This window comes from Centruroides vittatus, unplaced genomic scaffold (genome assembly GCF_030686945.1).
Source record: "Centruroides vittatus isolate TY-2023 unplaced genomic scaffold, ASM3068694v2 contig_854, whole genome shotgun sequence".
NCBI lineage: Eukaryota > Metazoa > Arthropoda > Arachnida > Scorpiones > Buthidae > Centruroides > Centruroides vittatus.
Window position 1 is genome coordinate 475,617 of NW_027122558.1, and position 13,376 is coordinate 488,992.

Sequence of the window (13,376 nt, forward strand, 5' to 3'; positions counted from 1 at the left end):
TACAGGAGACAACTTAGTTTCTTCTATATTTTTGTGTAAAAATATCATTTTAACTGAAATTATCTAATACTGTTTATTTAGATTACATTAGGTAATATATTTTAAAAAGCTAGGATAATCTGGAAAAAAGAACAAAAATAATGAAAACTATTAAAAGTATATTGGATGATAATGCAAGAAAACAATTCAGATACTCTAATCATCTGAAAGAAACTATATTTTCAGATTTTATCCATTTGAGTCTTCAAAAAAATATTTTATCAAACTAAGAAAAGTAATGAGTTTTCTAAAACATTGACAGCTACAGCTGCTTAAATTTTTTGTTAAATACTTTTATGCATATCTTTCTTAGAAATTTACTACTCATGAAATCAGAACTTCAGTTCAACAAGGAATTAAAAAGAAATTTAAGATATTTATGAATGTTAAACTTATGATTTACCAGTATTTAATACAATATATTGATATAATAAATAACTATTAAATAATATATATATATAACACATTTAATGTCATAAAATTAATTTGAAATGTTTAGAAGCATTTGTAGAAACTCCTTGATATACAAAACATTAGAAATTTGTCTCTCTTGTATTAGGTATTAGAATAAACTTTGCAAACAGAAAATATAATTGATTCTGCATAATTCTAAATTAAAAGACTGAAAATGAATCATAACATACAAAAATATTTAATTTAGTTTTCACAAATCCACATTATATCAAAGATCTACAATAAATCATTACATCAAAAATAATTTGAAAACATATCTAACTTTCAAATGATTCACCATATAAGTTTCAAGATTTAGAAATAGTTAATAATAGCGTAAAATAATATAGGCCTATATTTATATTATTTTTTTATTATTGTAATCATTAAAAAATATTACATTGTTAGTACATTTATATCATTTAAATTTTATTATCAGTTTATTTTGTTGTTTTGTGTTGTTTTTATTTTAAATATTTTTATACAAATCTTGAGATTTAAATTTTGAGTTATTCAAAGTAGATACATAAATAACATTCTATAGTTAATATTCTTTTCAATATAATATAGTCCTGAAGATGATTTTACATTTCAACAGTTATAGTTTTAGTATTCAACATAAATTTTGCTTCTTAATGAAGTAAACATCTAAAAATATTTTAAATATATGAAAACAATAATCGTAAAAATCTTATTTTTTACATCACTTGTTGAAGTAGTATATATTAGCATGTACTATGTAGTAAATTCTAACATATATTACAGAATCATATCTTACTACAAAATACTATAACCTATCCTGAATCTATATTATTTTAATTATGTAAATTGATATAATCTTTAATTATAGATTTAAATTTGTTATTGGTTTTAGGATCCCTTTAAAAAATTCAATATAAAGGTTTTATTAAAATAATAACTATTAGTCAAGTAGCAGTAGCATTATAAATTAGAAATCTAAAAATTTATATATTTGTCAATAATGGGAATATGAAGTTCATTTTCTAAACAATAATTTTGTCATCTTTAACATAAGGACTGATAAATGCTATGATTCCTTAGACCAGTGGACTAAAAATATTGTTATAATTTATTTTTGCTATTAGATTTCAATGATATCACTGAAAAATGAAAATCAGAAATACTCAAAAATCAGAAATAAAACCAAACAGTAGTTTTCAATTCTCTAGATAAAAACTGATATTAAATGAAGATTAATCTCTTCCTGTTAATAATATAAATATAAAAAAAATGTCTGGAATGTTAAATAATACATTGTTTATTATTTTGAAAATATGATTTAAATTCCTAGATTATATCGATTATAAAAATATAAAGCAATACTTTAGTTGCCTCAATGGGAAAAAAATTAAGTAAATATATTCTCCTAGTTTTTATAGAAAACAATTTAAAGCTTTCAGCCTTTAAGTCTCTAAAAAAAAAAGCTACTTGGTACATTTGAACTGTCAGTACTCTATGGGTAATTAGACAATTTCTTGATTCCATACATATTTAATTTATCAAATATATATTTTGTTTTTTTTTTTATAAAAGCTAGTTAAATCCCAATGACATCTCAAAAAGTCAATATTGAATGTAGTTAAACATTTATTGTTGAACAGAAAGTGGAACTTAGTTTGATTACATTCAATTCCAGCGATCAGGAAACGAAATAATCAATTGGCTATGGTATCACATTAGTGCTTTAGATAATCAGTTTTCTTTTTGATCTTTTAACTTGCATACGGACTATGATAATATATATATATAATCACAAATACAAATTTCATAATTCATATATCAATAAATTACATTCAGCTTACTCTGCAAATTTAATAAATTGAGATATAAAATTAATTTTCAAAAATAAGCAATTAAAACAAAAAGTTTTATATACAAACTTACTCAATATATTCTCCCGTAGTTTATTTTAAAGGCTTCGTAGACGACGGAATAAAAATTTAAGTAATGCTACTTTATAACTTATACGAAAGTAAAATAAACATATTTCATTAATATCTATAAAGTTATAAACTCGTGGTTCCAGACCGGTATTCCGCAAACACGCCTCGAGCGTTCGACGAAAAAAAAAACGATTTTAAAGTTTTTATCGAAAATTTATTCCGACCGCCACATTCGTAGACAATTCCACATTTCTATTTTCTTCAATACGTTACGGTTTATTAGTTTATTGCTTCGCCGTTTCCCGAGAATAGCAAACACGGAATCGCCTATCAATTTTCAAACACGTCGACGCCAACGTTCCGTTTAATAAAAAGTATACAAACGCATTAAGTGGTCTCGGAAAGATCGAGAACGGTAGAAATACAGAATATTTAACAGAATTTCTAGCCGTAACACCGTGCTAATAACAGAATACTCTAAAAACGTTAAGTAAAATGTAATTAATGAATTCCAAACTCATACAGATTATATTTAGTTACCTTAGTAATTTAAGAAGCATGTAGTTGAATTTCAATTAGTTTTTCATTAATAGATTTTAGGATTTGTGAATGATTTAAAGACATTTAGTGATGTCACACTTAACATTTTATATAAACACCTTTGTTTACATCTATCCAAAAATAATTCTTTTTGAATAAATAATTATAAATGTTAACTTTAATAACATAACTTAAGTTGCTTATATTAATATTTACCTTTTATATGTATATACATATATATTTATATATAAATCCTTGTCAGAAGTAACTTTTGTAGTTGGATTGTTTTATCATTGTGTGCAACAAACTGAAAATATTCCTCCAATGATTATAAGTAAAATAATCCATCGGACGTCAGATACAGATGTTCGCATCCGGACTTTTTCAGTTTTTAATAACTAAAATCCGTTTGGTTTATGTCATATTAATAAAATTCGAATGAAAAACGCTTTAATTTTCTCATCAAAATTATTCGTGTCAGTTAGGCCTTTCCGTAAACTTCATCATTTTTTCCGATTTATAAAAAAACTGACTTCCTTTCTTTTTGTATACCAAAAACATTCATCCCCACTGCCCATAATCCCCTTCTTCGGCTGTTTGTCTACGCAGCGACATCTGAGGGATTTAAACGGGATTATTATAAATTAAAAGAAAACTTATATTTATTAACTATTACAGAAATGTGATTGTATTTTTTATTAATTATCTCTTTTTTCCGGAATTTAAAAATTATCATTTATCAAATAATTTAAAATGTAGCTAGCTAGATTATGATTTAAATCTAGGGAGACCGTGCATCCCTGTCTGGCACGGTCCCGGATTTCTTTAAAGGAGTAACAAAAATTACATCTGAGAAATGAAGAACATCGAAGAGCTCATAATAGAACCTGAAACTGATCTGACGACAGAAGAACGCCAAAAGCTCTCGAATGAAGAACACCAAGAAACTCGGCGAGATATGATTTCTTCCGAAAAAGAGGATTAATGCCGACATCCGCTATTAAAGATCTTTTGAAGTGGGAGGATGTCAGAACAACGGTTTTAGAATGGCATCCAAACCTAGTTGAGGTTAATAGACTTGAGATCTCTACAATTACAATGCTATTAATTATTTCCGAAAAATCCTGAAGAAGGTAGAAAAGCAATCGACATTAGACAAATTCTTTAACCCCCACAATCGGAAAAAACATAAACTAGTAGTAGGTCGCGTGTTCACGCCTCATCGACGTGTTGGTCACGTAAAGTTTTCCCGATTTACTTCACGTTTGAAACACCTAATTATGGCCAGTTTCTCATATAAAGTGCTCTCGAAAGTCTCCTCTATTTATTCTCGAAACTCTCCTTATTCCTTGTTGCGCAACGCAGCACTCCCTGTGTTGTGTTGCCCTATTTTATCAAATCAATCAATCAAAGATTCAGTCAGATCCACAATGAGGGATGGTGGATAGTGAGGGAAAAAGTTCAATGTATCCGGAACAGACCACCCATGAAAAATTCCTGGGGTTTTTCGACTACTCTGATTAATTCCCGGGTTCCTCAGAGCATTGATTAATATGAAATAATTTAATTTGTAAACGAAATTATTTTTTTCTAATATTACTTCACTACACGAAATTCAATTTTTCTCATTGCAATAAACTAAATTTCTAAAAATTCAAGAGGCTGTCTGTGAATAATCGCATTATGTTTCATAAACTAACGCATACATACTTGATCAAGCTTTTCGTCGTTATGAATATTTTCTGCTATTTTTTCTGAATCTTTTGCTTTTATTTTCCCGGCTGTTATGTATACATAACGAAAAATTATTTATTGTGACATCGTAACAATGCCGGTCTGCAATTTTTAATCATACTTTTATTGTATTTAATTTAAAATATGTTCTCTCCGCCTCAAATTAGTAGTGGCTTGCCCCCGTACATCATACTTTTCCTTTAACAATACAGTCGTGCTAGTCATCTATTAACTCCTTTCGGGGAAAAATCTTTGAATTGAAATAACATGACTTGGATAGAGTAAAGATTAAGAAACGAAATTTGGCATGGTAGCTTGTGTACGAGGAACATTGTTGCTATTAAATTTTGGTTGTGAACGGTCGAGCAGATGGAAAAATAGAGGGTGATCACGGGTCGTATCTCGAGTGGAGTTGGACTTAATAAAGTTTTATCTGTTAGAATTTACAGTTTTCCTTTATATAAAACTCATCACTCATCTCTACCCTCAAAATCAAATCTTTCGCTATTTTTTAATAATTAAAAATATATAAAATTTCTATAACAAAATCTTGTAACAGACGGCGCTACATACAATTTTATTTATTTCTTTTGATTATAATACAAAAGTTATTTCTAAAATAAAATTTCATAACAGCCGGAAAAGTTACATAACTCGTTGTTAGATTTTTTAAAAATATTTTTGAATGTCTTTCAATATCTGAAATAGCAATTATTTGTAACAAGGGAAGTTTCGTTTTTCTCTCAAATACTGTGTCAATATTAAAACCATTGTATTTATATTATAATTAATCTGATAATTATTTATCGCGATTTTTTTGTTAGTGTTTTTTTTATTTCTTCGAATGATTTGAAACTTATTCGTCCCTAATTTGTTTAATTTACATATTAGTTATCTACTTCCAGAGTATAAAACATAATATATATACTGTATTAATATTCGTTTGTAGATTGGAAGAATGGATTGCTCTAAATGGTAAGGTGTTTGTTTTGAATATTTGTTCTGAGGAATTGTCCTCGTCATTTTTTATCCATATTGTGAGCTTAACTTAATCCAGACGAATAACAAAAAAGGTCTCCTAGTGCTCATAAGACGAAAGGAGTTTTTAAAAATATATCGTTACTAAAAATAGCTAAAATTTGTTTATTTATTTTCATATATTTGCATGTGTAATACCACCTAAAATCACCATTACCGTTTTTTATATTAAAATTTAGAATATCATAATGTTTTTGAATAAACCTCAATATAAAAAATAAATAAATAAAATAAAAACAAAGGATATAAAGAATTGGCGTGTATCATGTTCGTACTTCCTATAATTTTATGACAAAATATTTGTAGCAATATAAGTTTTGAATTTCTCTTGTAGTGGAAAATAATGGATATCTCGAAGCACTTTAATAGATATGTACTGCTTTTGAAAGGGCCATAAATTAGCAGGGCGTCTTGACTTTTCGTTAAATCTAATTAACCATTAGATATTCTAATATTCACGAGTTCGAAATTTTAGAATAATGCTGGAATATCTTTATTTTAAATTCGCGTTTTTAATATATTTTATTCTGAGCTAATATTGCGTTGAATATCCAAGTCACGCAAATTTCTTAAACGAAAATTTACATTCTGCTTTTCTGTAGAGAATGTAAATTTCTTGCACTTATGAGAAATTCCTTCTCATAAGTGCAAGAAATTTCCGTAGAAATATCCGTAGGAAAATTTGAGTTTAACTCCTTTTTGCATACAGAACCACCAAGAGAAAGAATGGATTCGTCTGTTGCATGTTGTTAACCCGGGTCTTCTTAGTAGATTATCCACACTCCCACATTATCCATGCAACTTGACATGTTATTTAGAAGTTATCAAAAATTTCCGTGCAGAAAATTGGATGTGTTTCACTTTTTGACTGCAATGGTTGTTAAAATTCGTCTTTTTGCGTAAAAAAATTAATTCTTTTATTGTTTTGTGGGTAAGATTTTATCTTTTTACCCTCAAAACAATGCGCTAACAATACACAAAACAATGCGGAAACAAATTACATTTGTGTCTTTATTGTCAAATATTAAAATCTATTTTTATACTTCAATAAAAATTTCGTTGCGTTCTGATAGTTCTTTTCAAATCATCATTTTCAAATCGAACAACTACACAGAATCAACATGACGAGTGGTTATAAAGCAGCTGTGAATCGATAAAAATCGAACTGAAAATTATAGTCTGAAGATTTTAACTTGATTTTTTCTCTGTCATATATTTTATGCTAATAATTCTATTATTAAATACAAATGATAAAATTAATTACAACATTTAATTTTCCATTTTGTGCTTAACTGACTAATTAAATTTAATTGTTTTAATCTATTATGATATCCATACTCCGTGTATTTATTTAATTCTGAAATTTTCAAAAAAAAATCTTATATACTACGTAATTGTAATTAAAGCATCCCTAGTCAACGCTACGTAGAGAGATATTCAGCAGTTCGAATAAGAATCTGATACGTGACATTTCAGGGCACACGAGAGACATTTCCGTAAAAAAATTAGTGCCAAAACTCGGCACCGTGAAACTTTTGGCGCTGCAAACAACAATAATTTTATTTGTACGATAGTAGTCATGGGTTCACGCTTCGCCAACGGACTGGCACGTGGAGTTTTCCGGCTTTTCTCCGCTTTTGTAACATCTAAATAGGGGCCAGATTCCCTCAGAAAGTTTTTCCGGAAGTCATCTTCCATCGGCAGATTGTCTACGTGTGGCGTTAAACCAAACCGACGATCATCGTAATTACAATTTTCGTTTCGGCATTGTCTCGTTACTTAAAGGTTGTTCTTTGACAGAATTTATAATTTCTCGATTTTAGGTGGAAGACGTTTATCGTGATCTACCGGTTCTTTTGTTTATTATAAATCGTGTTCTTGCAACAGACGTGTCTAATTTGGAACAGTTTTATGACGGATATCGAATTTAGGAGCCATCATTCTCGTTGAAAATTTATTAGACTCCCATAATCCTACCAATTGTTAATTCATTATCATTCAAATTTAACGGCATTGAGATAGAGGAAATAAAAGGCATTCAGACCAAAATTATTATATTCATTTTAATATAAAGATAAAAATGTTCTGTCACAGTTCAAAATAAAATCGGCTTTTTCATATTCAATTCTGACATGTTCTTCATACCAAAAAAAAAAAAAAAAAACAACCGAGAATCCAAAATCTAGCGTTCATATTAAATTGATCTTGCGTTATGTCAAATTTGATTCCCTAATGCCATCTGATCGGTTTGAGGTGGTAATTTAATTTTTCCGTCGATTGTATTTCCATTTGTTTCTCTTGACCTGGTCTTAGATGTTCTTTATTTTGATGGAATTTCTGGAAGTAAATGTTTTGGAAGTAAATGGTTTTCTGGCAATAATGGCTTTCGTCTTCGAGTAGTGAAGTGTTTCTTTAGGCCTACTTGCAGATGACGTAAAAAAGTAATTTCAAATAATGGCTTGCTCTGCCTTCTTTTTACTGGCAATCGCCATTTTTAATGTGTTTTCAAGATTATTTTTACACGTGTTTAATTTTCCGGTAAACGGGCCGGCCCTGAATAGGAGTCGTGTATATCTCTAGTAGGGTCGGACTTAATGACGATTTTACTCGTTATTAGCATTTACAATGTTTTATAAAACACATCGCTACCCTCAAAATTAAGCTTTTTGCCATTTTATAATAGTTAAAAAAATATTTTGAAAAATTAAAATAAAATATCCTAACAGATGGCGCCAATAAAAGTTGCCGGAAAAGTTAAGAAATTCGTTGCTGGATTTTTTAAATTGTTCTTTTTACTGGTTAAATATAATTTTCTCTACTTTAAATGAAAGCATCCAAGGAAACAATTTCCTGCCTACATATTATTTCGGATATAAACTCTTATCAATTATTAATGCATTGTGAATTATTTATGGTCTAAATCCTAGAATGCAACGAAAAAATGCTCCACTATATAAATTATTGCAATTATTAATCAACAGATGGCATGACAATGGGCCTATAAGATTCACATTGATTAGCCTTTGTATATTGGCGCGATTGTTATCGAACACGTAAGTCACACCACACGATCTAATTAATTAATTAAACATACGAAGTGTATTTTATAACTTAAAAATTATATTTATGTTTTATTTCTATGTTTATTACAATTTAAAATTTTCATGAATATAGAAAAACGAATACAATACTCCTGGTTTTTACTTTTCCGGCTGTTATATATGACAGGAAAAGTTTGGCCATCGGTCAAAAAATTATTTCCCAAAAGTTTTACACTTTTGGACTCGGGGACCTTGAAACGTAGAGAAGGGGAGAAAAATTGGGTTTTCTTTTCCTGTTTGATGTTTGTGTGTGTGAAACATGATTTTTTTTAACTCACTTCGAAACTTAATAACTCCTGTGCCCTTTGTCAAAAATATCTGAAATTTCGCAGGGAGCTTTGTGTATTACAGAGAAACTTTTCTAGGCATTTTCAGGAAAATCGGACCATCGGTTCGGGAGATACTAGGGGATGGGGGCCATACCTCAAAAAGTTTCCAAGTTATGAAATTTTTTTTTACTCGTACAAATTTTTAGTTTACCAAAAATAAATGTATTTGTTTCGACAATTTTTATTATAATTAATAATATAGAAGTTATTTTTTAAATAAAATCTCGTAACATATAGCGCCACACACATTTTTAAGCTTTACTAATGTGTTTTTTAAACATAAATATTTTTCGCCCAGGAAGTTAGGCAACTCGTTGATGGATTTTTCAGAAATCTTGTTTTAATTACGTATTACTATAATCAAAATTAAACTTCATCCACCAATACTTTCATGCGGAAAGAGTATAGAACTAATATAGTATATTGCCAATTAGTTACATTAATTACTATTAATTAAATCGTTTATTTAAAGCGCACCCATTCAAATTAAGACATAGGCTATCCTATTCTTTAATGTTTTTCAATTTTTGGTAAATTTGGCTTAACCGGCGAATGATAAATAATATATATTTATGAATATCTTTAAAAGTTTAATACAATTCTCAACGAGGATCCTCTTGGACCCCGGTAAAAAATTTCATACCCAAGGGGTGGCATTTTGATCAAGAGAGGAATTGGACATTACGTATAACTCCACATCATTTAAATTCGAGATTATGTGAAATTATTTCTTTATATTCGTGTGCGATAGCTCTTGAAATGAATGGAAAATTCATTATTATCTTACAGAACTTTGGTGGAACCACAAGGATTATCGATTTTTGAAAATCAAATTAATCCAAATTTCATTTCTTGCAGATATTTTTGATAAACCGAACGTTTTAAGTAGGGAATTTTCCCAGAACCCGGAAAAAACGTAGTGCCCCGCATAGATTAACGTTATTTTTATTTAAAAAAATTAAATATTTAAGACTATGTTTATTAATTAATAAAAGAACATTTTACGTATTTTATTTCGAGAAAAAGCGAAAGGGGCCCGCTTTATCCTTGGGCCCCATACAAGCGCTCAATGACTCTCGCAGACGTCGAAAGCAATAAAACGAATTACGAAACAGTATTTTTAACTTGTTTCTGGTATAATACTCCCATTGACCCGAGGTTAAAAGAGATAAAATGATAACATAAAATATCCGTGTCAATTCATTTTGTTGTTTTTTAACGTAGATGGAAAAATTCCCGCTAAAGAATGGCGATTTTAATGAAAATGAGTGAAAAGATTAAAGTGTGTTATTAATCGCTGGTCATCACTTCCTCTGTTACTCACGCAAATACGTAATCTTAGACTTAATTTCCCTTCTTTTATTAGACATAAAAATGAAAAAGTAATAAATTCGAGTCAAACATAAACGAAAGATGTTTTCTGCAGTTTAATGAATTTAACAGGTTACGAAAAACAAAACAAGCACCTGATCATTCGCTGAGAGATATTTATTCTTAACACAAACGTTTTAACAGGTTACTTCGAAACAAATTTCATATTTCTACATTGTTTAAATTAATAGTTCTTTATCAATATGCAAAATAAAGCACTGAAACACAAAAAGTATTGTATTATAAAAAATTAAATTTTTATACAATATACATATACCTACTGTATATAAAATCTTATTATATATAAACAATTCTTGTATTTTATTAAGTTACAGAATAGTTATTTTATGTACAGTACTTTCCGCTTCTGTCAGAGGAGGAACCAAAGGGCCACCTCTTATCTTTGTAAATAAACAAAGAAAATAAATCATATAAGCGCAGGAAAAAGATTCGAAAGTGATAAATACGTATATACAATATCTACGAGAGTTTTTTTACTCTTCATACACACCGCTAGTGGCTACTTCACAGTGGTACAGGGGTAATTCTTCACTTTCTAATTCGGAACTCCTAATATCGATTCTAGTTAGTCCAATGGAAATAAGGACGAATTAAAAGAGATCTTTGGCTTTATTTTTCAGAATTTATTTATTTATAATTAAAGACTGCCTTCCTTTTAATTCCTTTATTTGCTTAACCATGATCGAAAGTTAAGTGGCTAAATATAATTCATCATTTTTTACTTTTCCGGCTGTTATATATAACAGAGGGAAAGTATAGCCATCGATCAAAAAATGACTCCCCAGATTTTTACATTTATGGACTGAGGAAAATGCAAAAAGTTCGGGGGGTAATTTCTGTATGTATGGATGTTAGTGTGAGTGTATGTGTTACGGGGACACGATTTTGCTCACCCTCGTTGAAGATTAATAACTCTTGCGCTTTTTGTCGAAATTTTTTAAAACTTTACAGGGAGATTTGTGTATTAGGGTGATCGATGCTATTAAATTTTAGTGGTTAAAGGTCGAAGCGGTGGGGAGATAATGGGGGTCGTGTGTATCTCTAGTAGGGTCGGACTTAATGACGATTTTACGCATTATTAGCATTTACGATGTTTTATAAAACACATCCATACCCTCAGGTATTTTTTATTATTTTTTTAACTATTATAAAATGGCAAAAAGCTTAACTTTATTTTATAATAGTTAAAAAAAATAAAAAAATTTAAAATAAAATAGCGTAACAGATGGCGCCACCAAACGTTGCCGAGAAAGTTAAGCAACTCGTTGCTGAATTTTTTTTTTAATCAAGCGATTTTCACTGTAAAAATCTCACTCGCAAGTGGCTTGTTAATGCCAAAAAATCTTTGATTATCGGTCTGTAACATTGATTGATTTCGTCTTTCAGTTTAATCGTGAAGAATTTTTAAATCAATTTTAAAAATTATACCAAAATGTTTTTAATTATTTACACAAACTGAAGCCTTAACTATTTCATTGTTTTCTCGTTATATTATTATTATTAGATTCAAAGGTTTTGTATTTTGTATATTTTGCAATCAGTAAAATTGAAATTTCACAAATTGATTTATTTTAAACGTTCGATCAATCACGTAATTAACTTTACTATTATTATTTTTTTCCTGACTCAAGTGCGAGTTTTTCTCGAAGGTCTAAAAATACTTCAATGACTCAAAGTTCACGGATCCGTAAACCGAAGTTAAAAGTTAATCTTATTTTTAAAATAAAAGTTAAAAATGTCACATAAAATAATTTAACAAGATAATAAAATGATTTTTAAATCAACTTTCCAATAAAATAGTAAATCAAAATACAGTCGAACCTCTGAACGACGGCCAGTTACAGAGACGTTATTTTTATTCAAAATAAAAAATTTCCTGAAAAATTGGCCTCCGTTTAGAGGGTGGCGGTTCGGCTGTATTAAGGAATAAAAATCTAGCGAGGAGTTGCGTAATTTTCCCGTAATTTAAAATTGCGTGGTGCTTTCTGTTATGAGATTTTATTATAAAAAACTTTTTATATTGTTAATTATTATAAAATGGCAAAAAGCTTAATTTTCAGGGTAGAGACGAATTTGATAAAAAAATAAAGTATAAATATTAATAACGAATAAAATTATTATTAAGTCCGATCCTACTGGAGATGCGACACGTGACCCTCTCTATCTTCCCACCCCCTCGATCTTTAACCACAAAAATTTAATAGCGTCAATTCCCCTAATACGCGAACCTCTCTGCAAAATTTCAGAAATTTTCCCCAAAAAGTACGGGAGTTTTTAAGCTTGAAAGAGGGTACGCAAAATCGTGTTCACCACACACACTAACATCCACGCGTACTGTACCGAGAAAGAGCCCTAATTTTTTGCATTTTTTGACGTTTCGAGGTCCCTCGAGTCCAAAAATGTAAAAATCTTCGTGGGGAGAGGTTAGTTCTCTATACTTTTCCTCTGTTATACATAACAGAGCCGAAAAAATAATAAACAGATGAAAAATTATTATTATTATTTTAATAACTCGATACTTAGTATAAATTATTTATTAAAATATCATATACATTCGCATTTTTTGAATAATATTGTCTTGGATTTTCCTGGATAACTTCCTCTTTATCATTCCTCGCCGTTCTATAGGAATTTACACGTTTATAAACTATTCAATTTGTTTTATGCACAATATTATTTAAGAATCCCTCTACCTTCGTTAGAATTAACAATGTTTTATTGCTCTAACCTATTGTCTTCGATTGACTCGGGCGATCGATGACGCAAACAAGATGGTTTCCCCGATTTTCTAGATAAATAAAAGCATGGAACCACTTTCGATATTAATACAAGCAAAATATAAAACG

General features: G+C 29.2%; 1 protein-coding gene across 2 annotated transcripts in view; it reads right to left on the bottom strand.

Annotated features, from left to right (window-relative positions):
* Rok (Rho kinase) overlaps window positions 1-3,546 on the bottom strand; it is a 129,590-nt gene extending 126,044 nt beyond the window's left edge. For both annotated transcript variants that reach the window (XM_067279044.1, XM_067279043.1), the window contains exon 1: window positions 3,153-3,546. The gene's annotated coding sequence lies outside the window, so the exon portion shown is untranslated. The remainder of the gene's footprint in view (window positions 1-3,152) is intronic.
* Window positions 3,547-13,376: the final 9,830 nt, after the last annotated feature.